The sequence below is a fragment of the Carassius auratus genome, chromosome 35, assembly GCF_003368295.1.
Source record: "Carassius auratus strain Wakin chromosome 35, ASM336829v1, whole genome shotgun sequence".
In the NCBI taxonomy this organism is placed as follows: Eukaryota; Metazoa; Chordata; class Actinopteri; order Cypriniformes; family Cyprinidae; genus Carassius; species Carassius auratus.
This window is the reverse complement of record NC_039277.1, coordinates 13,468,544-13,496,495: the sequence shown is the minus strand read 5'-3', so window position 1 is coordinate 13,496,495 and position 27,952 is coordinate 13,468,544. Positions and strand designations below refer to the sequence as shown.

The 27,952-nt window shown below is 38.4% G+C and overlaps 2 long non-coding RNA genes across 2 annotated transcripts in view; both read left to right on the top strand.

Moving 5' to 3' along the window:
• The first annotated feature begins 376 nt into the window (after window positions 1–376).
• Window positions 377–27,952, top strand: part of LOC113054498 (uncharacterized) — a 29,256-nt gene continuing 1,680 nt past the window's right edge. The window contains exons 1-2 of the long non-coding RNA XR_003277390.1: window positions 377–9,685; window positions 10,442–10,491. This is a non-coding gene — a long non-coding RNA (uncharacterized LOC113054498). The remainder of the gene's footprint in view (window positions 9,686–10,441; window positions 10,492–27,952) is intronic.
• On the top strand, window positions 21,902–23,978 carry LOC113054497 (uncharacterized). The gene is made up of 2 exons (XR_003277389.1): window positions 21,902–22,558; window positions 22,760–23,978. It is a non-coding gene; the product is annotated as an uncharacterized LOC113054497 (long non-coding RNA).

The window sequence follows — 27,952 nt, the reverse complement described above, 5'->3', positions numbered from 1 at the left end:
CTCTCCAGCAGCTGAGAGATCAAAGACTTCCACATGATGCTGAGTTATGATGTACTGCTCGACTTACACTCTGAACTTTGGGAGAGTTTAAGAAGCCTTTCTTGAGTTGTGGCATACAGGCGTTAGATTTGTTTGACTTCTGTAGTTGATGATTCCTTTAGCATTCTGGTTTTCACTGTCAAAAACATTGTTGACATGGAGGAAAATGTGGAAATGTGGAAAGTTTTTTTTTCTCTTCGAAATGTTAGCATTTCCATTTGTTATTTTAAACTGCATTTCTCTTGTTGTTGTCTGTCTGTCTGTCTGTCTATCTATCTATCTATCTATCTATCTATCTATCTATCTATCTATCTATCTATCTATCTATCTATCTATCTATCTATCTATCTATCTATCTATCCAACATTCAGTCATTCTATTTGTTGTTATATACCTCTTTCTTTCATTCTAGCATTAGTTCTGTCTGTATTTTTTTGTTCTACCGTTCTATCCACGTATTGTTCTATCATTCATTCTATCGTTCTGTCTACCTATTGTTTATTCTATTGTTTCTTCTTTCTGTCATTCATTTTGTCTATAATGCCTGTAAACCTTTAAACCTCAACCTTTAAACCATTTTCAAGCCAACATTCGAAGTTTGTCTTGGCATACTGTACAGTTTGGCATACGTTTTCTAGTTAAAATGACAGTTACACCGTGTCTAGACCGGACACAACAGTTTACTGCTCTGCAACAGCTAATGGCTGTCTACACTGGACACAACAAAGCAACCATTGCAGAACATTTCACCGCTTCGTAAATAGAACGAGGCATCATTTTACTGTCAGGGATTAGTTGTGTCCAGTGTAGACAGCATCACTTATTAATGGCTTCTGTTGTCTTTTATTGCAACGCATTGCGCCACTCTCATCTGGTATTATATGGATTTCTTTGAATTTCTGTTCATTTAAATTCTTCCTTGTATAAAAAAATGTATTTCAATTCTGCATGTTTGCTACCTGAGTTTAAATTCATGAATTTAAGTATTTCTCATTTCAATTCTGAATGGTTCAATCCAGTTAGAATTTTTTTTTTTATATTTTTCTCATTTTGAGAGAGACCAGATAAGGGCTGATAACTTGGCTGGGCCTTGTTTCCTTTGATCTGATACAAGCTAATGTATAAATATACACCATGCATGTGTAACAGTTGCTTTGTTGACCTGTTAGTATTTTTAGCACACTAATTTCCCACCGGTATCTGAGCTCAGGATCATCCATCACACAGACGCAGCTCTGCTGTGATTTACAGTTGTTCGGTTACCTTTGGCTGCCTTGGCCGAAAGTCAGCATTAAGTGCTGACAGCTAAGCTCATGTAAATGCAGATATCCTGATGGAAACAAACTCAGGATTTGATTTGGCGGACTGAAGGGTTGGTCTTGACAATTTATTGCTTTAGGTGGATGGTTGTCTGTGTTGATCAGTCAAAGCTTTTGATGCTGAAGCCAGAGCTTCCTTGCGTGTGAATGGATTACCTCTGTTTTGTTTTAGAGCGCAAGTGTCTCAGCCTTTGGGAAGGGGACTATTGCAATGGTGTGTAACTCCTTTAGGATCATTGTTCTCAACAAAATGACCCCCCGGGGTATGTGACACTTTTCTCAAAGGCCTCTCATGAGGGGTTTAACGGGTTAACGGCAAACAAAAGAAACTGAGAACATGTAACTCAGCAGGGGGCCCAGTAGAAACTCCAGGCTGCCATAATCTCAACCCAGTCGCTTCCTGTTTGCTTTACCCAGAATCAAGGGTCTGTCACAGGGCTGGATTCGAGTTGGCAGCCACATGTTGATTTTAAAGCATATTTATCAGCACCATTGTAAGGATTTGACTTGAGTGAAATACTTAATTTTCGTGTTTAGAAGAGTTTGTTGTTCTACAAGAATACTAAAGCAGATATGTTTCACAAAATATGAATGCTAATAAAAAAATTGCCATTTAATTTCAAAGGATAGTTCACCCAATCATCTATCAGTCTCAAGTTACATGCACTGTGGAAAAAGCAGCTTTAATGTAGCCTATATTGTAAAATATTATCTTTTGTGTTCTTTGGAGAAAGATAATCATATGGATTTGAAACAACAAATAACACTTTCGTGCATAAAAATGGCAATAAACGAGTTTAAATAAAGCGTGTCATGTGGTTGGCCCGAATGTTTGAGCATCTCATTGACTGAATGTGAATTTCTGATTTCCTCTACACAAGCTTCTCTCACCTTCATAGGGCTTACTCAATGATTGTCAGTGCTCTGTCAGTCTAATAATCAATAATCATACAATTTAGAGTGTCATGTTTGCAAATGTTGCTATTTATTAAAGAACTTAGTTTACTCTTTGTATGCAAACGAGCACTTATCCTTGCTGTCTTTGTTCAGACAACGGTGGCGGTTTATGTGTTGCACAAAAATGCAAAACAATTTTGGTTCAGCAATTTCCTGCGCGGTGCAGGGGTGAATGATAATTATGCCTTTCCATATCATTCCTGCTGTGCCCTTCCAGCATTCTGCTGAATCAGCAATGGATCAGGCAGCAGAAAATGCCTTGATTTCCATGCTTAACGCTTTTTATCATGGCTGCAGAGAAATGAGCTGAAGAACAGGACAGGCAGTGCGTGCCTCGGTCTGTATTGCACTGCAGTCCATATAATTGTATGAATTTCACCCAGTTAAGTTTGTTTGTCAGCCCGCAGCTGAACATCTAGAGCTAGAGCTTTATTCTCTCGGTTAGTGAAAGCCTGAGATGATATCAGAGATGTCAGAGTGCAATAAAACTCAATAAAACATCCTTTTCATGGTGAATTTAGAAACACAAAATTTTATAAATTCCATTTGATGAAGTCTAGCTTTTTGCCGGCCTCTATAATTGTAGATGATTGCCTCAAATGAGCCTTAAATGTTTATTTTAAGTGTGGAATTAAAATAAAAAATAAAAAAAAAACACATTTGCTTCAACACATTTGACCACTGTCTGAGATCTCCTGTCCATGTCTGAAGCATATTTTCTAAGATAACAAAAGCCAAACCAAGGAAGAAATCAGAAGGAACGCGTCCAGAAATGACTGGAAGCAGAAAGGCAGGTTAAAATGATGTCTAATTTCACAGTGTTGTCACATTATGAAGCTGGAAACATTTATTAAGCCACGAGAATACATTTTGTCAGGATTTTATTTGGATATAATACAAACATATATAGAATGCAACATTCGTTCAGAAGATGCATTATTGATAAAAAGGGAATGATTTTCTGGACATGTTGTTCTGTTATTGCTTCATAAATGATTGCATTCTTCCGAACAGTGTGGACAAACACCATACTGATATAATCATAACATGTTTTCCAGCCTGCTGATTATGTGTTAAAGGTTTGAATCACTGTAATGACTCACTGAGTAAGGGTGGTTCTTGATTTATTCACACACTTTAATTGCGTCCAACTGGAAATGAACCGCCAACTTTTATTGTGTTGTTGTGTGTATTTCAAGTCAATATGAAATCAAAATTGCCCCTATGTCACTTTGTGCAGTCTATTGAATAATATTAACCGAAAGCCAAATGGCATTTTAAGCATTGCAGTTGTTTTATTTATTCTATTCTGTTTCAGTCTTAGACTCTGGTTGCTCTGTGAGCTGTGTAGTTCAAATTCAGATGACATTTGGCAAGATTAATAGTATTTTGATAATAGAAAGATTATAAAATACATGACCAAGATTTTAATGAATTCAATTAAGTATTTGAAGACTAAAAGAAAAGTTTATGCACTGTCAAAAAAGTGTACAAAAACTATGAAAGGAACACTGTTGACCCTTATCTGCTCCTAAGGTTTCACATTAGTATCTTGCTAATATCTATCCTTTAGGGGTAGAAAAGGCACGAAGGTTTAATTTTTGAGGATACTGCTCCTGTGGCAAGCTAAAAAGTACAAATTTTTGCACATTTTGTCACAGAATTTGAATAATTAAGAAACTGAACCATTAATGGGATCAAAAACTGAAGCAGAATAATTCAATTCCTTACAATTCTCTTAATTAAGAAAAGTTGTTCTCAGGACGTGTCTGATCAGCCAATTCAGTCTGACAGCCTCCTTTGTTTAACAAAAACTCTTATAATGAACATGAAATCCTATTTGTGTCCAGTCCGGTGAGTTACAGAAGAGTTGATGAGCTATGCTGAGATTCATTTTTTCCCCCTGGTTCGTTACCTGGGGGTCCTGAGAGTAAGCAAGACTAATTAAGCCTGAAGTCATTTGAATTCATTTTAATGGTCTTCATCAATTAACGGCTGCTTTCTCCAGTCTTATTTAATGGCATTTTTATTGATCGGCTCCTGCGTTGTCACATGTGGAATACTTTTGACTGTGCCCAAGTTTAATATTCAGAAGTCCCACTGTATTGATTGATTCTTTGTGATGGTAAGCAAGATCTATGTCTGCTTGTCGCTCACGGTTAGCGGGGTTTCGGTAATCGATGTGCGCTGTTCACGCATTACGTCATTTAATTAAAAACCCTCTTAAGGTTTCTGAACGGCTCTGAGACAAAGATTTGGTTATTGACCATAATTTAATAAAGAGCTCAGCCAAACCCTATGCAGTATTTAATGTATTTGTTTTTTGAGAATTCACTCAAGTGAGATTCAAGTTTCTACAGTAGCTTGTGCACTGATGTCTCAAAATGAGTAACGTTTCATCTCAACTTTTAGTTTTTGAGGTGATAAATTATCATTCAGAGTGAGGTGGGAAAACTTTTAATGTATCTCGCGTGATCTCTTCATTTAAAAAATCAGCAAACTATAGTTTGTGTTGCGATTGGATAACCCATCTCACTGTTATAAAGGCTGCCTAGCAACATACACCTAGCAACAGTTATGATTTCTTACTCTATGTAAAGACTTTATATAAAGATTATTATTAAGTTTAAGCCTATACCCATAAATAAATTAATGGAATGAGTTTTAGTTTGATCAATTTACTTCAACAGTTTTTTTTTCTCTGTGTTAAAATGCTCTGCTCCCATTGGCTGTCGGTGTGCTCTGCACCAGCTCTCTGCTTCCCTTTTCCCCATCAACAGCCTTGTTTCCTAACCTGTCTCCACCCACCGGAGGCAGCTGCGGCCAGTGAGCTTCACAGAAAAGGTGTTGGCGTTTAATACGGACCCACCCAGCCAAACTGATTGGCAGTTGGGTCAAACAAAGTCATTTTCTTGGCTCGTTGCCTGGCGAACTCTGTAAACGTTTAAGGGAAAGCAGAAGGCATTGGCCTCTCTGCACAGGGAAACCTCAAATCTCACTGCACAAAACCTATTTGTGCCTTCAACTTTGTTTTTGATTTTTGCTGTTGGCTCGATCTCCTAAGGGTCTAAAGCAAACTACTAACTGCACTGAGAGCAATTAGATCTGTATGGTGTGTTTGGTTTAATCAGCCTTTGTGCCTTTCATTACATTCACACAAATATGTTTGCATATGCATTTCCCTGCAGTTTTTTCTGTCATTTGGTGTAAGTTTTTCAATTTTCACTACGAAATCGTAATACATTTCACAAATAATTACAAAGAAATGGCAAGTAACATTGAATTAAACATGAAAGGAGACTGACAAAGTATTTTCTTGTAAAACATACACCAACAATCATTAACAGTTTTTAATGGTAAGCTTTATTTTAAAAATCATGCTCTTAGAGAACCTATGTGTGCACACATGACATACAGCGACTGCTTTTGTGGCTTGTGAATGATGCTGATGAAGAGTCGCTGCTCTTGTTCTTGTCTTTAAAATGAACTGCTTCTTGAACTCTTAGGCATTAACGATGCATTTGGAATATTTGTTTGATATTTTACTTTCAGCAGTAATGGCTCGGTTCGTATGGGGAGGTCAGTGGTTAGAGGAGAGGTCTGCAGTGCAGACCATCACTGTTCTGGTTTCTCATATCATATGTGGAAGATTAAAGGCAGAATATTCTGTCACCTTCACTGGCATTGTTTACAGAGTTGATGAATAATTACCATGAAGAAGAAGAGCACCCAGTGTTGATTTTCCATAGCCATCTGGTTCCTTCACCCCTGCGAGCATTGAATGCAGTTGGTTCGCCCCGCTGAAGGGTCCACATTATGGCTGTTTCACATTACTGCGATGTCTTGTCTGATTTCCCCCCTGTCTGGTTTTCAGTGGTTCGATCTGTCTTGCGGGAAAACCTCTCTTTGCTCAGTTTTTTTTTTTTTGCCGATCTCAGTTGAACTTTGACCTAAATGTCCTGCTTCTCCAGATATGAAATGCCATTCTGTGAGATGACGAGGCTGTGCTGATTACTGGAAAAAACGTTTATAGGTATAGTTCATCCAAAATTTTGATCATTTACTAACTTTAATGTCATTCCCGACCTGTATGGCTTTCTTTTTTCTGTAGAACACAAAAGGAGACATTTAGCAGAATGTTTAATTGCAAACAGTGAAAGTAGATGGGGATCAGGAGCAGCAGTGGTCACCATTCATTTTCATCATAGTATTTTGGAAATGTATCATGGTGATACTGTGTTTTTTTAGGCACATACCATGTCAATCTTTAACGAACTACTTCAATTTGATAGCAGAAGAGGTAGAATAAACTGACAATAAACAATACATATACAGCATTTGTTAATCTTAATTAACGTTAATTTATAAATATATTTAAGTTTGTAAGTATAAATTAAAATAGTTAATGATGAACAAATTAGCAGTAAAATTGTGAATGTTTTAATAAAACGAAATAACATATTAATTAACATGATCCTGGATTAATAAACGCTGTAAAATGTAGGAAATATAATGCTGTGACTAATGGTAACAAACTGAACTTTATTGTTACCGTAAGTGTTACTGTCATACGTTAGAGTACCATTTAAATAGCATGGTAAGTACCATGGTATATATATAACTATACCACTGCCTAAATGACATGTGACAGACAAGCCGTCCTCATGTGTGTATTTTTCAATCAAGCATGGAGCTGACACCACCTGGCTAAATTATCTGAGGAGAACACGCGCTTCGCTGCATGAATTCAACTCCTTCCTTGTTGAAAGCGAGCTGTGTTTTAGTGCTGTGGTCTGTCTGACTCAGGATGAGAGAGGCGTCTCACACCCTGTTGCAGAATTCATAGGTCCTGCAAGTTCAGAGTGACGTGAACATAGTTTATCCTCGCAGGCCTGCATCTCCTGAGCATTTATTAGCCTGCTGTGCATGCACCATCAGGAAACACACATGTACATACAGACCTGCCTTGTATTAAAAGCCTCAAAATTATCTTCTGGCAAGCCTAATCAGCCTAGTCAAAAATGTATATTCTGTGATACTGAAATGCTTCTCGATATATGTGTGTGTGCATTCTGCCTTGAACTTATACTATAAATTAAGATTCAATTTGCAGATAAGGATTAGATTTAGATATCATCTTTTCCCAGTTCATTCTTCCTGTGTGCTCAGGGCCACGCCAGTATATACTCACATGCATCAGCTTGAACAGATCATCTCTTGTGGTTTGATGCAGATCTGCTGACGGTTTGTTTGCTGTCAGAGTGTGTTGGGAAATTCATCCATCCAGGAACAAGGGTGGATGAGTTCAGGCTGATCGAATCCAAACATCTAGTATTATGAGCAGTATCGGGGCTGTGTATTTTTGTGTGGGAATTTTTGTTTTGCTGAGAGATTTGAGAGATCATCGGGATGTCATGACATATTTTGTGTTCAGTTCAGTGAGACGCTTCTCTTAAGTACACTTGTGTGTCCAAGAAAAGATTCGAAAGAGCCGTGACATGGCCTTTAACCAAATTAGTTCCAGCAGGTCCAGATTCTAATCTAGAGTTCTTGACGTTTATGGTGAAGCTTAAAGTGGCCCCATAAAGTAATAGGGTCTGGCTGCAGACATGCACTTGCACTCTCAGACACCTGCTCTTCTTGCAATCTTGTTGGATTTTTTATTTTATTTATTTGTTATTTTTTTAATTGAATCTCTCAACATTTCAAAAAGTAGCCAGGTGGTGAAGACAAAAAAGAAACAAAAAATGACAGTGTCACTTATAATCAGCACCTGCGATGTGGTGATTAACCAATTAAAATGAATATAGTATCATAACGTACAGGGCCCTGCAAGTCACCTGTGGGAGAAAAAGACAAGACCCGCAAATCTGTGGCCACAGAACAGCAGAATATGAACTCCTCCCATTGAAAACCATAAACACTTAACATGGCTTAATAAATTGAAATATCAAAATCGATATATGGTTTATTAATATAATGTACAAGGCAAACAGATTTAAAAACATTAAAAAAAATCTATCTATCTATCTATCTATCTATCTATCTGTCTGTCTGTCTGTCTGTCTATCTGTCTGTCTGTCTGTCTGTCTGTCTAATTTTGTTTGTCTTGCCAATCTTTGCCTTTCTAGTTAAAAATAAGTTATATAATTTTTCAAAAACCTTTTTCTTTGAACTTTTAAATTAGAATTTTGATTTGAATTGCAATTTACATTCTGCCTCAATCGAAATGCAGGAATTTGAGGAATTGAATTCTAATTAAATTTAATTAAATCAAGTTATCCAGACCTTATTCTGAGGTAAAATAATAGTTATGTTTCCCCTGTTAACCATAGTTACTTCCTCTTGTTGTTTGGCTCTCACATCATTTGAGCTGAGTCTGTGGAGATTCTGTACAGAGGTCATATGTGATCTCATGTGCGCAGCTTTAACAAGATGCAGGAAACGCCCACATACGCTCCTCGTTGTCTGTTCTTACACTTTAATAAAGCCCTAGTGGGAAACTTCATCAGCCCACTACAATCTACAAACTACGATCATGACTCACGGATTGATGAATCGCCGTCTGTGTGTTTCAAATAAAGCTTCACTGAGTCACTCCATTCACACACACAGGCAATGGGAAACACGTAGTCCGACGGGGCGTTTTTTTCTCAACTACCGCCTGCAAGCGAATGTGCTCTTCGCTGCATTCCAGTGCAGCTTTGCTCGAGAATTACTCCAAATGCATCGTTAAAAGACGTTTCCTCTTCTCTTATCTTCCGAGTGACTTGGCATCATTGTTTGAATCCAGCTGATATGTACAGTATGTCCTGTTGTCCTTACGATGGGCATCGTGCCAGGTAGAGGTTGCCATGACTCCCAACGCCACCCCTTTTCTAGCCCCCCCAGGAAGGTGGCATATTTTTTTCAATGGAATGCTCGGCGAAAGGGTTGTATTTTAGACAAAAGATGTCTACTCAACATCAGCTGAATGCTTCTGGGCTCGAGCAGCGTCATGTGACCCACCGGTGAAGGTTTTGTGAAGGTTCCAGAACAGAAAAGGAGAAACTTGGAAAGCGATGCTAGTGAGAGTCCTTTCTCTTTTTTTTCTTCACTTGCTTTTCCTTGCTGAGAAAATGGCGGACCACACTGACTTTCTTATTTAACAAAAGTATATTGGTGGCACTTTTATATGGCAGCCCCGTTTGTTAATTTTTAATCTTACGGGTTGTTTTAGTCGGAGTGAAAATGGTGCTCGAATTGTTTCCGAAACTCTAAAACAAGTCATGATTCTTTGAATGAATGGGTGCAAAAACCACCGCCCACTTCGGAATGGCTCAAGTGTACCGTGGGTTGAACGTTTACGTCCGATGAACATCAGCAAGCAGGTGAGGCAGTGAGAGGACAGGAGCTGTTTGTGAAATGCTCACTTTTCCCGCTTTGACAGCTTGTGTGTTGTCTTTTAAAGCCGCCGTGATCTTGTCTAAGCTCACCCTGTTCTCACAGACAGTCACGCATGGCATTCTCTGGCAGGGATGTGTTTGAACAAGCTGTTTTTGCCAAACTTTTCCGTATTTCCCACCAACAGTGTTTGTGTAGCCATCAAATAACTTAGAATTTGATTCATGTGAATGATTGAATGAAAATGATTTAAGTTTCTTTGTGTTGGACTTTTGTCATATTGTTCAAACTGTGTTATATAGTTCAAACTCTGTAACTATTCTAATTTACTTTCGTGAAACTTGATCCAGGTCTCATTGTACTTGATGTACCCCACCACACATTATTCTAAAGAAAAACGTTTATCTTTGTAATCATTTATCAAAACGTAATAACTTGCTCCGCTCCTGAAATGATTTTCCTTTCCAGCTGACATCATCAAGCCCTTTTCGTCTATTCCCATATAACCACCTGTCATGCAGAAACACTTTTCTCCCTCCAGTCTATTCTTGTTGGATAAGTCCCTGCCTATCTTTTGTCTCGTCAAATATTTGTTTAACTACGATAAATCAGATTGTGAACGGCATGTCATTTAATCTTTTTTTCTACACAATGCTGAATTATATCACTGTATGTACTGTATTTGCTATAGACTTTTAACTGTTAAGGTATTTCCTGATGTTGTCATTTCTTTCTCTTTACAGCACAAAAATCAGGAGCAGATATGGATACATCTCCACTGAAACTTGAGCAGGTCAGTAGAAGGTGTTTTTGTCTTTCTCCTCCTTTCTATATTTACAGAGGCTCCATGACAATGTTTTGTTCATACAGGATGGATGTTTCTGTGGTTTATCTGATCTGATAGCTCATCCACAAAGACTCGGAGACATGAGTATGTCCCAGGATTGGGTTTCATATGAAGCTCTGACCACTTGTCACAAACCCGTAGATCCGATCTTGTGTCATAATTGGCAACCCAAGCTCGATTCTGTGGGTCTCTGTCACTGTGGTGAACTCATCGTACTCTTTGAACTTGCTACAGCAGTGGTTCTCGAAAAATTGTAGGTGGTGCACCACAAAATAAACAATGCAGAAGCCACCAGCTACCTTGAAACAATAACCAGGTTTAGTAGTGCACAAATGACCTTAGTTTATTAGGATATTCCTCAATTCCAAAATTTTGTCAGACTGCTGTTTTGTTCTTATTTCATTTAAATAAATTACATTTTGTTTGCTAAAAATGTTTGTACATTTATGTACTTCACCAAATGACACAACAGAAACATCATTATCCTAGTGTAATGGGTTGATTAAGCAGCCAGTAAGCTCAGTTAGTATCTATTATAATCATGTCTTATCTATTTTATTTGTTTAATGAGCCAATCAAATCATGGACCATTTGGAATCATTCAAGGTTTGAGAACTGCTGCAGTAAATGGACAATCCGTAGAGAATTTGCAAGTGCATCAAATCATTGATGCAAATAAAAATATAGATATATTCTGTGAGAGAGCAGAAGTAGATTTTTTTTAGCTCCGGGAGGTCCAGAGGAATGGCAGTGTGGACGTGTGCATCCAGGCTGAGGTAGTAGGTTGTATGGTTTCGAATGACACCATGGGAGTTAACTGTACAACCTTCTAGCTTTCCTTGGAGTACACTCATTTCATCAAGCAAAACTTCTTGTCACAAAGTAGAATCCTTCAAAATGCAATCCATTGGATATCTTATTACAGAACATCCCTTTTTCCATCTTTAAATACATGAAATCAAGAAATAGATGTAGGCTTTTAGGATTTCAGTGCAGTAACACAGATGAGTCAGAGTAATACAGATAATTGATGTTTCCTGTTCCTTCAGGATGGACGGGCTGTCAGTTTCATTGTCATTTACTCTGTTGTGCATATCTGCTGTTGGACAGAAGACATGCAGCATATTTTTACTGATATAATACACCATTGCTAAAATGACAGCAGGAACCACCACAGAAAGCACCCAGTATCCCTTTCAGCTGACGGAGTGATGTCAAATTATCTTGTGTTTTGTCATCACTGCTGCATATCAGTCAGTTTTCCCTCGAGATGTTTGTCATGGCTTTTTATAATCAGATAGCTTCGGATATATACAAAAAAAAAACCACACTAATTGGTTTATCTAGATTTTTCATATCTTTTTAGAATTTATTTTTTATTTTTATTTGTTTATCTGTAATATTGTTAGTAACACTGCTCTCATTTTAAGGGGAAAATGGCATCAACACATCTCAAAAAAGTTGGGACAAGGCCATGTTTACCACTGTGTGGCATCCCCTCTTCTTTTTATAGCAGTCTGCAAACATCTGGGGCCTGAGGAGACAAGTTGCTCAAGTTTAGGAATAGGAATGGTTTCCCATTCTTTTCTAATACAGGCTTCTAGTTGCTCAACTGTCTTATGTCTTCTTTGTTGCATCTTCCTCTTGATGGACCTATTTTTTCTATGGGTGAAAGATCTGGACTGCAGGCTGGCCATTTCAATACCCGGATCCTTCTTCTACACAGCCATGATGTTGTAATTGCAGTATGTGGTCTGGCATTGTCATGTTGGAAAATGCAAGGTCTTCCCTGAAAGAGACGATGTCTGGATGGGAAAATATGTTGTTCTAGAACTTGGATATACCTTTCAGCATTGATGGTGCCTTTCCAGATGTGTAAGCTGCCCATGCCACACACACTCATGCAACCCCATACCATCAGAGATGCAGGCTTCTGAACTGAGCACTGAGAACAACTTGGGTTGTCCTTGTCCTCTTTAGTCCAGATGACATGGCGTCGCAGTTTTCCAAAAAGATAAGAGAAAACTCCTGCGCTTCTGGATCATGTTTAGATATGGCTTCCTTTTTGAACCATAGAGTTTTAGCCGGCAACGGCGAATGGCACAGTGGATTGTGTTCAACGACAATGTTTTCTGGAAGTATTCCTGAGCCCATGTTGTGATTTCCATTACAGTAGCATTCCTGTATGTGATAGTGTGCCGTCTAATGGCCCGAAGATCACGGGCATCCAGTATGGTTTTCCGGTCTTGATCCTTACGCACAGAAATTGTTCCAGATTCTCTGAATCTTTGGATGATATTATGTACTGTAGACGATGATATCTTCAAACTCTTTGCAGTTTTTCTCTGAGAAACTCCTTCTGATATTGCTCCACTATTTTTCGCCACAGCATTGGGGAAATTGTTGATCCTCTGCCCATCTTGACTTCTGAGAGACACTGCCACTCTGAGAGGCTCTTTTTATCAATCATGTTGCCAATTGACCTAATAAGTTGCAAATTGGGCCTCCAGCTGTGCCTTATGTGTACATTTAACTTTTCCAGCCTCTTATTGCTACCCGTCCCAACTTTTTTGGAATGTGTAGCTCTCATGAAATCCAAAATGAGCCAATATTTGGCATGACATTTCAAAATGTCTCACTTTCCTCATTTGATGTTATCAATATTCTACTGTGAATAAAATATACATTCATGAGATTTGTAAATTATTCCATTCCTTTTTTACTCACAATTTGTACGGTGTCCCAACTTTTTTGGAATCGGGTTTGTAACATGAGATTTCGGTTGTTAGCATGAGAAATTAATTTCTTATGTCTGTCATCGGTTTCCTAATCTGTCACCTTGAGATGTATTTCTGTGGCCCTACTAAAGACCCTGATGTCCAAGTTTTATTTTACCCCCTGAATCATTGAGGATTAAAGGGATTTTCAGAGGCCCAGGCCATAAACAGAGTGTGAAATGGAATATCTTAACTGTAGCGTACAGCAACAGTAGGGATTTTCGCACCACAGGAACATTTCATAGTACCACAACTAATTGTGGAACTACCCACTTTTGGGCGTTTTCCCACCACAGGAACTAGGTGCAATTTTAGTACCGGACTGCCTTTTTGAGAACCAAATAGCTCCTATTCCGGAGCAGGGTCTAACCAGTACTAAACCTTGACATAAGTAGACATTGATTGGCCAGATGCATTCGAAAAACGCCCTCACCCACCATGATATAAAATGCAGTGTAACATACTGTAAACATTGTGTCAACTTATTTCGCAAGTATGATAAACAGCGATAAATATACAGCCACTGAAGTGCAGGCACTTGTAGCAAATGTAGCACTGCCAGTTGTCATTGAAGATTCTTAATTCTCCTTTCCATTCTTTCAATCACTTTGGATCCACTGTGTCTTATCCACTTATCAGTGGATAAGACACATGCCTGTGGTGTGAGAGACCCGGGTTCGAATCCACTGTAAGACACCAATGTGTCCCTGAGAAAGACACTTAACCCCTAGTTGCTCCAGAGACGTGTGACCTCTGACATATTTAGCAATTGTAAGTCGCTTTGGATAAAAGCGTCAGCTGAACGAGTAAATGTAAAGCGGTGTGAAAGGCCCTAGTTTTGTTAGTTTCTAGATCCAGTGGCGTTTCTAATTATCAGCACTAATGTCTGCATTTATTTGATCAAAAGTACAGTAAAAACAGTAATATTGTAAAGTGTTATTACAAATTAAAACAAGTGTGTTCTATTTTAAAATATATTTTAGATTTTTTTTAAATTCTGTAATTGCAAAACTGAATTTTCAGCATCCAGTTGTCAGTGTCACATGATCCTTTATAGAAATCATTCTAATTTGCTGATTTTCTCCTCATGAAACCTTTAGTATTATCAGTGTTGAAAACAGCTGTGCTGCTTAATTTTTTTAAATTTTTTTTCAGGATGAACAACCTTTGATGAATAAAAAATTCAAAAGCACAGCATTGTTAAAATGTACACTTCTTTGAATAAAATTTTCAAAGAAAAAGCTTACACATGCACTATGCAGCACCTTTTAAAACTCAGAATTGTTTGTTTGGGAATGTTAACAAGCTCAAAGTAGTGTTTGTAAATGAATTGCTCGGTAGCAGGCATTTCTATGGCATTCAGAACTCAAGGAAAGTATGCTTTTGCAGTATGCTTCCAAAATTTATTTTATAAGCTTTTGTTCTCATTTTTCAGTGGTGTGTTGAAGCTATGCAGTTAACAGCCTTATATGCCTGCCCAACATCTTGTGTTGGTGGGTCTCCAGCGTGAATGCCTGCAGTCTGTGAGGCCCAGTGTTCATGAAGTATTTTAGTCTGGCCTGAAAGCATCTGTAAGCACACATAGGCCCCACAGCAGTGCAGCCAACGTGGTGAAAGGGACTTAACTGCTATCAATTAAGCACAGACAAATGAGCAGTGAAATAAACGAGGATTCAATGGGCAAGCGAAAGAGTCTCCATCATTGATTCCCCTCTCACACGATGACAGTGTTGGAACGGGCTTAGCGCGGCCCCTCTAAAGCTTGAAAAGACACGGCTTCTCTACCCAAGGCTTAAGTCCACTTCAGTCCCCTTTAGTCGGGTGTCAGCTGTCTTCCTCAGTCAGCCAAACCTTCATGCAGCTTACATTTGAATTCTATTTAGGCTCTTAGGATTTAATTTATAGAAAACAGCAGTCAAAAATCTTAAAGGGAAAGTTTACACAAAAATAAAAACTCATTCCCTTACACTCATTTCAGAAACTTTTAATACAACAAAAGTGAACGAGTAAAGGGACTGTCAAGCCTCAAAAAAGGTCCAAATAATATTATAAAAGTAGTCAATATGACTCTATATGACGCTATATTCTAACTCCTCTGAAGTCGTGCATTAGGCTTTATATTATACATTATAAAAGTGATATTTAAATTATTTATGTTAAATGTTGTGACTGGATCATTGAGTCAGTTGGATTTTAGAACTGGTTTGAGAATGAATCATGCAACAGTTTTGTGAATTAGATCAGCTGATTTATTGAAAAGATTGACTCAAGTGAATAATTCAAAACTTAAGCATTAATACTTAAACTCATGAATTTGCCACGAAGATGTAGGACACATATTGAGATTTTCACCAATTAATGACTTCACTTTCAGATTGTTCTTCACACAAAGCTATCATATGACTATAAACCAATTTTAATGGTACTTTGATGTTTTTGTTTGTGTGTCATTATGAAGCTTGACAACCCCAGTCCTCATTCATTTTCAGAATTTCCAAAAAAGTAGTCTGGATCAATAATTAATATTTAGCGTTCCACAGACAAAACAGAGTCAATCAGGATTGGATCAACATGAGAGTGAGTAAATAGTTTACATTTTTATGTGAACTAACCACAGTATGTTGAATTGAAGGGAAAGCCCCTCGTTTTGTTTTCCATCGTTTCCTGTTTTAAACTGACAGAGGGAGTCGAGCTGCTTTCACCTCTGCTCTCGGATGACTCTTGCAGATGTAGTGGAGCAAACCCGGCTTGAAATCATGCTGGCTCAGCAAAACCAAGTCCAGCTGGCAACTGAGTCAAGCTGCAACTCGTTGGTTACAGCTGTGCTTAGATTTATGTGATGGCTGAACAAATAAATTAGTGAATTTGATCGGAAGAATCGTGGATTCACAGAAAGGCAAAGAACGGCAGTGTCCTGAGGGCTTTTCTTAGTCAAGTCATCTGCTAAAGTGTTGTTTTGACTTTTTTTTTTTTAGTTTTGGCATATATCCATAGACAAAGTATGTTTACAAAGTCTTACACTGATTATGCTCAATAATAAAATGTAAAAAAAAAAATTTTAATCAGAAAAAAACAAACGCCCATGGACCAACACACATAGATTTCTGTTACTCCCATTTTGTTCTGGCTGTATACAGACATTTATCACCATTCTGTCTGTTTATTCAATCTGCACACATCTGTTTATGTTATGGTGCCAAAATTGAGGAGAAAATGATAATTTATGGTGGAATATCTTGTATAAACATGATTTTCTTGCATTATTGGGTTTCTATAATGTAAGTATTTTTTTTTCATCTTTTTTTTTTCATTTGCTGGTCAAACACACTAATTGTAAACTTTATGCTCAAATTGCTTCTAAAGTGAACAAATGTGAACGATATATTGAAATATGCAATTCATAGATTCCCTTACAACACGGTGACATTTGCGATCCGTTTAACTTCTGTAATATTCAATTGGAAAAAAACGCATAGGGCAGGACTTTTTGGAGGGCAGGATTTGATTGCATCATATGTTAGTCTATGATTATTAGTTACTGTTAATTTCCCAGCCTTATCTTGAGTCAAAAGGAATGAAAGTGCAAATTAAGTACTTTGTTAAACATTTTCAAACTCCTTTTTTCAGTGTAGTCCAGAAATAATGCACTGATGCACAGTAACAAAGATAAATAGGTTCATGTTGTCTTTAAATTCACTGTTGTGCAGTTATCTAAGATAGGATGATCTTCACTTACAAAATGAACGTACGACAGGTCTCAGCTCTTCAAGTTTTTGAATTAGCCTGAACTTGCATGCAGCACAGAAAATCTGGCAGAGAATTGAATAATGATTCATGAAGCCCATTAGTTGATCATTAACCAGTAAGATTAGAAAGTCTAGAAATGCTTCTGTGAAAGGATATATAAAATTCAAATAAATAACACTATGCAAAATATATTTCTCTTAAGTAATTTACATATTAACTAAAGGAAAAAAAACTGTGACAAGTACAGTCCACGCACTTTTTGTGACACTCTTACTGCATTATCTTTATTTTGTTGTAGACTGAGGGGAAATAAGCTAAATAGTGTTTATAATGTGTGTAAATATTTTATTATATTTACCGGTATTAATATACATATAAATTAATGTATTTGTTTACAATTACAAGTTTAATGGGTGTTTTTGGAGTAAGATCAATTTCTCTTTGAGATGTTTAAAATTTTTACATCTTGTAAACTCTAGGGACAAGGCTTTTAAACTGAGGTGTTTTTAGGGGCGTGATATTCAAATGACGATTGTTTTCGTCTGCTACATTTATTAACGTACTATCATTCATACGATGGGATTGGCGGAATACAAATGTTTCATGAATCACACTGTCATAAGTTTGTGCACTCGGATCTGCGCTTGTTTCTGCGTTAGATTGATATTTGAGGCCCAATGTCTTGTGTCATCCAATTCTGTCCAATTCTTCCCGACATGTGACCAAACCTTACTTATTGATTCTGATAAGAAGGTCTGCAATTGGCCGTCTAGCCTTTTGCCCCCTGTACACGAGAGCGGAGCACTGATGAACATGACCTACCGGTCCCAGATTGCTGTCGACCTTAACAGGGCCACAGCTGCATTAGGAGCCGACAGACGTTACTGTGGTGATGAGGTGCTGAGATTTATGACAGATGAATAAGAGTAATCTAAGCGTAGCAGACAGCGGTGTTATTGATCTGTCTGGAGTCAGGGCCACGCTGCTGCTGATGACACTTTTTCCAGTCAATACGCATTTGACCCCTGACCCTGAATAAGAGATCAATGAGTTCGATTCAGATGGGAGGGGCCTGTGAGGTGGTCCACCAGCCAGTCAGATGAGATGTTATAGCAGTTAAAGAGCTGCGTTCAGCAACGCTATGTCTGTGCACTCAGATGGTCTCTGTAAGGGTCTTCTTGGTTGTCATGATTGTAAGTTGTTGATAAAACCGATGAAATTATTCTGAATTATTATGAATTTGATAAATAGTCTTTAGATGTTTGATAAGGTAGCAACACTATTAGATTTGTACAAACCACTAATGTTAAGTGTTACAGTTCAACATGTAACTCTTCCCGCATTGTTTATTCGTATTGTTTGTACGAATGACATTTCACATTGATTGGCATTTTGTGGAGACACATGCTGTTTTCCTTTCCTAAGTAATCAGATATACAATTTTCAACTGGCGGACAAAAAATTGGTTGAAAAGTTAATAGACATACAGTATGTCAAAAAAGAGATCCGAGCCATATAGCCTTCCTGTAGCTCAACTCTAGAGCATGGCACTAACAAGGTCATGGGTTTGATTCCCTGAAAAAGCAAGGATTGATCAAATGTGTGCCTAAGTTGCTTTGGGTAAAAATCCATACTTGTAAATATATACTTCAGGTTGGTATTTTTGACTTCAGTTAGTAAGCAACCACCTAAAAAACTATAGAACACCCTAGCAGAACACATTATCAACCACATGCAAAACAATGGTATATTGGAGGTTAGTTTTGCACTGCGTAATGCTACTCATGTTTTCTTCACAAAATGTCAAATTGTAGATAAAGAATGTTTGTCTGTGATTAACAGAGATCCACATCTTTGGAGTCTGTATTTTTGTATCTGATGGTTATGTTTTGAAATAACTGGAATTGTTTTCCAGGATATGAGAAATAAGAGATTTCTGAGTATGTCTGAAGTCTTGTAAAGTCACAGTTTAATTAGAGACGGACATCAAACCCAATATGTTTCTTTTTGTGTAATGGTTTATGGTGTTTTCCCTTCTGTCAAGTGTTCATTGTGTCTTGTTGTGCAAATGTGTGTGCGCTGCCTGGTACTATGTGGTGACAGCGCTCGGCTGATGGCCTCTGTGTGTGTGTGTGTGTGTGTGTGTGTGTGTGTGTGTGTGTGTGTGTGTTGATTGATCACCATCATTCCCTTTCAGTCCCCCCCCACCCCCAACACACACACACAAATACACACTTCTCAATCCTACAGCATGATAGACTTGAACCTGTACGCTGCTCACTCGTATCAACAAACCTGTGCTCAGACGCTGCCCAAGATGGCGTGAGTTTAAACACTGAATCTATGTGGATTTGTGAGCTCTCCTGCTTTATGTGTTTGGAGCTCTGCATTGCAGTAGAACAGACGTGGCAAGTTTGTGCAATAAGCTCATAATCAATGATGTGTGTGGTGGGTAGTCGGCACCCAGCACCCCTCTATGATGGGGTCACATCTCCCTCACACCCCTCAGTGCAAGCAAAGGGATTAGAGGTCATTCAGGCCACTGCCACACACATAAAGATGCATCTGGTTTTAGCACAGGCGCCCATGTTTATATGGATCTCATATAATCACTAATGCATGTTGTTCATGATTTTATTATATATACTGTATATATATATATATATATATATATATATATATATATATATATATATATATATATATATTTATTTAGGTGCATCTCAATAAATTTGACTGTCGTGGAAAAGGTCATTTATTTCAGTAATTCAACTCAAATTGTGAAACTCATTACTAAATTAATTTAATGCACAGACTGAAGTAGTTTAAGTCTTTGGTTCTTTTAATAGTGATGATTTTGGCTCAAATTTAACAGAAACCCAAACCAAAAATCTCAACAAATTAGATTATGGTGACATGCCAATCAGCTAATCAACTCAAAACACCTGCAAAGGTTTCCTGAGCCTTCAAAATGGTCTCTCAGTTTGGTTCACTAGGCTACACAATCATGGGGAAGACTGCTGATCTGACAGCTGGCTGTTCACAGAGTGCTGTATCCAAGCATGTTAACAGAAAGTTGAGTGTAAGGAAAAAGTGTGGAAGAAAAAGATGCACAACCAACCGACAGAACCACAGCCTGATGAGGATGGGCAAGCAAAATTGATTCAAGAATTTGAGTGAACTTCACAAGGAATGGACTGAGGCTGGGATCAAAGCATACAAACATGTCAAGGAATTTGGCTACAGCTGTCGTCTTCCTCTTTTTAAGCCATCCCTGAACCAGAGACAATGTCAGAGGCGTCTTACCTGGGCTAAGGAGAAGAAAAACTGGACTCTTGCCCAGTGGTACAAAGTCCTCTTTTCAGATGAAAGCAAGTTTTCTATTTCATTTGAAAACCAAGGTCCTAGAGTCTGGAGGAAGGGTGGAGAAGCTCATAGCCCAAGTTGCTTGAAGTCCAGTGTTAAGTTTCCACAGTCTGTGATGATTTGGGGTGCAGTGTCATCTGCTGGTGTTGGTCCATTGTGTTTTTTTGAAAACCAAAGTCACTGCATACGTTTACCAAGAGAACTTCATGCTTCCTTCTGCTGACCAGCTTTCTGAAGATGCTGATTTCATTTTCCTGCAGGATTTGGCACCTGCCCACACTGCCAAATGCACAAAAGTTGGTTAAATGACCATGATGTTGGTGTGTTTGACTGGCCAGCAAACTCACCAGACCTGAACCCCATAGAGAATCTATGGGGTATTGTCAAGAGAAAAATGAGAAACAAGAGACCAAAAAATGCAGATGAGCTGAAGGCCACTGTCAAAGAAACCTGGGCTTCCTTACCACCTCAGCAGTGCCACAAACTGATCACCTCCATGCCACGCCGAATTGAGGCAGTAATTAAAGTAAAAGGAGCCCCTACCAAGAATTGAGTACATGTAAAGTAAAAGAACATATTTTCCAGAAGGCCAAGAATTCACTATTTTTTTTTTTTTTTTTTTGGTCTTATGAAGTATTCAAATTTGTTGAGATAGTGAATTGGTAGGTTTTTGTTAAATGTGAGCCAAAATCATCACAATTAAAATAACCTTTCTGTACTTCAGTCTGTGTTCATTGAATTTATTAAATACGAGTTTCACAATTTGAATTGATTTACTGAAATAAATGAACTTTTCCACGACATAATAATTTCTTGAGATACACCTGTATATATATATATATATTACTAAATATATTGTAGAAACTACATTTTCTGTAAAGCTGTTTTGCAACGATTTGTATCGCGAAAAACGCTATACAAATAAACTTGCATTGAATTGAATATGAGCTTGTGTACATTGGACCTGATTTATGAAATACAACGTGTAAGTCATTCGGTCTGAATTACATGAGAAGGAACTAATAAACCAAAAGTGTCAAATGTTTTTTTTAGAGCAGTTTATGCAGAAAAATTGTTATGCTAATGTCTCATGAGGCCCATTATTTCTGATTCACATTGCAGACTTTCCATCAGCTGCATGGTGATGATTATTTGCTTTGTTTTTCACGCTGTTGTTTTACATCTTGTTGTTTGTTTATATTTATGTTTTTGTTCTTCACCTTATTTTGTTTACATTACAATAGTTTTTTGTTGTTTCGTCTCCTCATTTTTTTAAATGGCCGTCATTTTGTCAAATTTTAAATATATTTGTTTTGTCTCCTTGCTTTAATTGCCAGTTTCATTATTTTTTCTTCATTTTGTTTTCTACTTTTTCAAATTGCCATTGTTTTATGACTATTTGATGTTTCTTTCCTTGTTTACATTTTCATGTTTATAGTTTATTTCGTTTTCTAATTTTTTTCTTTATTTTGCTGTTTTTCCTCCTCGTTTTGTTTAAATTGCTTTTTATTATTTGATTTTTGATGTTTTTAATGGTCTTCCCCCATTTTTTTTTTCTGTTTCATCAGCTTGTTCTTCTTAAATTGTTATCATTTCATTATTAAGTTGTTTCATCTCCTTATTTTATTTTGATTTTGTTTAATTTTTTAAGATGATCATTAGATATTGAGTAATTTTACAAAAATGACATGCTTTACTGTGACGGTCACACACTTTTCCGCAGCTTCTGCGGTGGGTTGGTGGATGATCCTCCTCAGTCAGTTGTGGAAATGTTGTCACAATATTGTGACAGACAGATTGTTGTGTGGCTGCACAGAGCGCAACAGAGAGCATGACGCCATTTATGGCTGCTGGCTGCGTTTTTTTTTTTTTTTTTTTTTGGAGCCTTCAGAGAAAGTGAGGGATTGATCAGTGCAGAGGGGAAGTGGAGCTGAGATGAAGAGAGGGAGGGAGGGAAGGAGAGAGTCGGAGGGGAGGGTGGGTGGGGGGAATCACTCTCGCTGCAGAATCTGCCGTTTGCTGGCACTCAGTCACACCGAGAGAGCGAGAGCGGGTCTCACATACGGCCCAGGTACGGGTACAGATGCCCGGGACAGGTGTCCGGACCAGTGAAGGATGTGCGGGTGAGTGTGTTTTGCCAGTGTAAGGTGTGTGTCAGACTGACGAGTGTGAGGAGAGTGACAGTGATGAGAGGATGTACAGTGGTTCTAATGAAGATGATGTTTTCAAGAGTGTCTTCTTTTTGTGACATCTCACTGTCTGAGGATGCTTTACCTTCCTCACTCTTTTTCTCTCACTCTCTCTCTTTTTCTTTTTCCTTGAAGATAACAAAGTCGGCACAGGTTTGAAGGTAGACAGTGTGCGTGCGTGTGTGTGTGTGTGAGGCACGTGGCGGTTGCTCTCATTTCCGGGAGTGTCCACACCGTCTGGTCCCTGAGGATGAACGATGCTTCTTGTTTGTGGGGGGAGGAGGAGTCTTCAAGGTGTGTATGTGTGCATCAGTTTTGCGTTTGCAGTGTAAATGACATGCATGTTTTGACTGCCGTGTGCATTATCGGATTTGCTTGCAGTTAGTGTTCTGCGGACGCATGATCTCGTCTGTGCTCCCAAAGTCACAAAAAAAGACAACTTATTGGAAAAGCAGCGAGGGGGAATCGCAGGCGCTGCGTGTCTGGGTGGGTGTGGGGTGGTCTTGCAGGGAGCTGCGTAAGCCGTTTTCTGCTAATTTTGCCCCAACGCCAGTTTACTGGCTCTTGAAAGTGGCTGATCAATTGCTGCTACATGTCTTTCGATGTAATGGAGTCAGTGGTGGGAGACGAGACGCAGACAGACACACACACACACATACAGACGCTCATGTCTGAAGCTGCAGTCAGAGGCCAGCGGTTCTGCTCACCAGAGATCCTGAGGATGAGAAACACAAGACAAAGAGAAAGACGGACAGAGAGACTGACCATCTGACTGTTGGCTATCTCGACGGGCAGCTTCAAATCCAACCGCTCGTCCTGATTTCCTCTTACCTGATTGGTTTTTTTCCGTCTGCTTTTGTGCATGCCATTTGGTGCATGATATGCCTGTGCGCTGCGTGTCTGCGGCTCTAAACTTTGCAATGAAGACCAAAAAAAGGCACATTTTATTATCATAGGCCGAACGTTATTAGCAGAATAATCTTCGTTATGCTGGATGAAAGAGGACGTGAGTGTGCAATACATGTGTGTGTGTGTTTGTGACTAACCTGTGCGGACACCGCTGCACTCCTCCTGGTCCCTGAGACCCTAACTTGTGAGCTTTGTGTGCTAAAAATCACAGGTTAAGCTCTTGGGACCTGGGCAGAGGGCAAAAGCACTCAATCCCCTGGCTGTGTCCCGACTGAGACGGACGCGGGACGGATGTCTGTGAGAGATAAGACAGAGAAACGGTGGACCAGAGAGCGGATGCGACACTGGCGTGTCTGAGAGATTAAATGTTCAATATGTTCACATGCCTGATGATGATGATGATGGTTTCTAATGGTTTTTAAATAAAACTTGACCGTGCACATCTGCTGAGGTGTTTTTCCTTTGGGATGAGGGGTGCAGGAGAGGGTCGTCATGCTATTTACTTTGTCTGGCTGTCTGGTCGCCACTAAATGACCTTTATTGCATTGGCAACACAAGGAAGGGCCGGTATTATCAGTTATTCCCACACTAAATCCTGAATTCAGGAATCTTTTTTGGTTTCTGCAAAGATTTTATTTTAAATGAAGGTAAATCATTTCTAGTGATGCCCTTGATAGAAGATCCCAGCACCTGCACTGTTATTAAACAAGTCTGCTTGGGTTTATCCTCATGTATCCACCAGATGTAATTTTTTGTTTAATCCAATAACATAAAATCTGTCTGATTCATAACCAAAAGAGTCTGTGTAAAAAAAAAAAACAAGCGACATATTGAACCAACATATGCTGACACCTTCATTTACACAAAAAAAAATATTCTATGAATAGACTCCATTACCTCTTGAAGCCCAGACTTTGCTGATAGAAGAACATGCGGCTTGCAGAGTACTGCGTTTATAGGCACGGCATGCACAGAGATATGGATCTCAGTGTGTCGTCATGTTGTTTTTGAGCAGAAATGACATTGAACTCCAGACGGATGGTAGTTTTATGGGGTCCGGTTGGCACAGAGCTGTGGGCTCCTTCCTGTTTTAAAGAGGTAAACTCATTAAGTCTAACGCCTGGCTTTGTTCTTTATCTCCCTGGAGTGTTTAACTTTTGAAAACCTAATTTTGCTAAATTACCCACATTAGAAATGTAGTTTCAAAACAATTGTTTTCCCCCTATTGCTCTCTCTCTCTTTCTCTTTCTCTCTCTCTCTAATTATATTTTTCCCCTGCTTGGTTTCACTCCGAACAATGGCCGATGCCAACTAATCAGGCTGGGTCTGTGCCACAAAGCTCCCAGCAACAGCTGAAGCTCTGCCATGCTCTGTGCATACCAAGCAGTCAGCCACAACCAGCGAGCGCCAGCCTGGTGCCCAACGCGGGGTCAGACAGTTTTATTAGGATCCGTCTGACACTCGGCTCAGGCTGGCAGTGCCAACGCACAGATAAAATCTTGTGTGCTGCTCACACTATTCATCAGAGCTTGCACATAAATACTCCCTCATCCCACACTCGTTCACAAACACACGTTTACTTAGCTTATCTAAATGGGGACATAACATAGACTTCTATTGTTTTATATACAGACAGTTATACACAGAAAACTTTCTGCATTTTTACAATTAAAAAAAAAAAATTAGGATGTCCCCAAAAGGTGGTTTTTGGCAATTTGTCAGGTTTTGTACAAATCTGTACCCAAAATATGTTTAAGTAGGCACACACACACACACACACACACACACACACACTCAAACTCACAGACCAATTAATCGGCTAGATGAGAAAAGGAACAAAACTTGGATCCAGCCAGGAATTCATATTGTTTTATTTAATAACCGGCCCGACTTCTGAATGGTCCAGCAGACATCAGGGTCTGATGTCTCAGCCTCACTGACATGGTTTCATATTTAAATATTTGGCAGACAGCACATCGGACTGAGTTTCATTAGTGTGTATCAGATCAAAAAAAGGTTTGTTTTCTGGCTGACGAGTCTGACGAGTATTTTCAGGCGGACACAGATGTCCAGAAAGACAGACACACAAATAGACATGCCAACAATGATTGAGTCAATGTGAAATTATTTAAAATTATACACAAAATATGTCTACATTACCTGTTTATAATAAGTTTATTAATGGACTGATAAGTAATAATTCATATAATTCTACTAAGCTGTGCATAAACCTAGTTAAATTGACTTTGGATTTATCCTTAAAAGAAAAGTTTATTTACTTTTGAAAGATTATTATTTATTTTTTTCAGACATATTTAATTCATTTCACTGGACAGCAAGACTGAAATGCTGAAGAAATGTATCGCAGTATTAAAATATGCTTGTACTTTGAATATGAAATGTGTATTAAAGCAATGTACACAGAGAAACAATGTTCAGCAGTAAATCAAGCATTTTGAAATATAACATTTTGAAACTAACCTGATATCGAATGGTTTAGTTCACTCAACAATCATGGAGTTGTCCTTGTTATAGACCTCTAGAAGGATTCCCTTGATAAATGTCAGGAGATAAAGATCGGCCACTGAGGAATTAAAAGAGCCCGCTGATGGTGTGTGAGTATGAGTGTGTGTTCTCGCTAACCGCATGTGGTTTAAATAAACTTAACATTTGTGTGGGATAAAGGTACTGAAAGTAGATTAAGCACTGAGAGCTCAGGCAGGAGAAGCTGCAGGAGCCGGTGAATTTACAGGATTACAGGAATCTTTCTTCCATTGGTTGACGGGGATTGTTGTGGTGCATGTTATCAGGGCAGGTCAGTGGAAACAGTGGGTTCTTCTTACTGCTCAGTGCAGGTACAAATAACAGGTGCAAACACACACAGCCTCTCAGAATATCTGCGTACATCCAGACACCGAAAGAATGATGAATACTGCCACTTCAGCTTATTAGAACAAATGCACTTGTTCATAATAGATATTTAAAAAATATTGGTGGGCAATATTAGTTTGTCAGTTCCTCAAAAGTATTAAAGGGGTATTGATAATCTGTGCTGTACATTCAAATTGTTTTAATTCCTGATTTCACTTGACACTTGTAAAAAACTTGATTTGAGATTCTAATGCCGTTCCAGGCATCATATTGGTTATTGGCAATAACAAAAATATTTTGGTGAAATAGATCAATTCTCTTTCACATTTTAAGTCATATTACTTAAACATGCTACTTCCCGTAAGATTTGTTCATTCAGATTATTGTTAATAAATGCAACTGTGTGTTAAACATTAGGGTGTTTCATCGTTATGTGTTGTCACCATTTTATTAAAGCAATTAGCCACTGGAAGCCATGCATAAGTCATACTGAGTTTGTTAGAAATCCTTTTACCCAGTGTTAATTTACTGTATATGGACCTACATTTGATATACTGGTTTCCAACATACATTCTTAAAAATAAAGGTTCCAAGCATTGGTTTTCGCATTGATGCCAACCATTTTGGGTTCCTCAAAGAGCCTTTCAGTGACAGAAAAGCGTTATTTTCTAAATGTGACAAACATTTAAATAAGCTAAAGGAACCTTTTAACACTATAAAAACCCATGTGTATATGGAATGGTTCCATGGATCTTAAAGGGAAGAGCTCAGTGTGATAATGCCGACATCTCAAAATGTGCTTTGATTTATCAGAGTGGTTACTTCGTCATTTTCCCCAATCATTTGAAAACTGATTCTAAACTTGTTAACATGCATCAAGCATCAAAATGGAAGAAAGGAAACTAATTAAACAGCTACAAATGATTGTGTTTTTGCCATGTGTCCCTTTAGTTGATAATCATATTTAAAAAAAGAGTTAATCAGCTTCGTGATCCAAGAGTTAAAGCTTTGATAATATCCGTCTGCTGGGGTTTGATTCTTTTTAGACCTGTAGATCGTTTGCTTTGTTCTGAAACGGGGACTTCATTTGTTACAATGTTGCATTTTCCGCTTGGTTCAGTTTTCACGTTCACAAGGCAACATTGCAAAGCATTCCAAACTGCATTTATTTATCACTCACAGAATCAGACACTGGCTGCTGCATTTTATATAGCATATTTCCCATTATGAATTATGATCCGGCTTGGTTCTTTGGTCCGTTGGGTCACTAAAAGCGAACTGCTCTAGAGTCCGTTTGCAACTGGCCCGAGACGACCTCTTCAAGGAGGTCTCACCATGCTTGATTGAAACTAATTAAATGAGGCAGGTGTGAAAGCACTCTATAAGTCAGAAACATATATTACAAGAATCTGAAGAGAAAACAAGGAGTACTTTTGAAAATGTCATTATTTTCATACATACAGTACATCTCTGGGTCCCTAAGCGTAAAGAAAGCAACTCAATCTCAGAACAGAGTAATGGCCTGTAATTGGCCTGCATCAGTCTAGA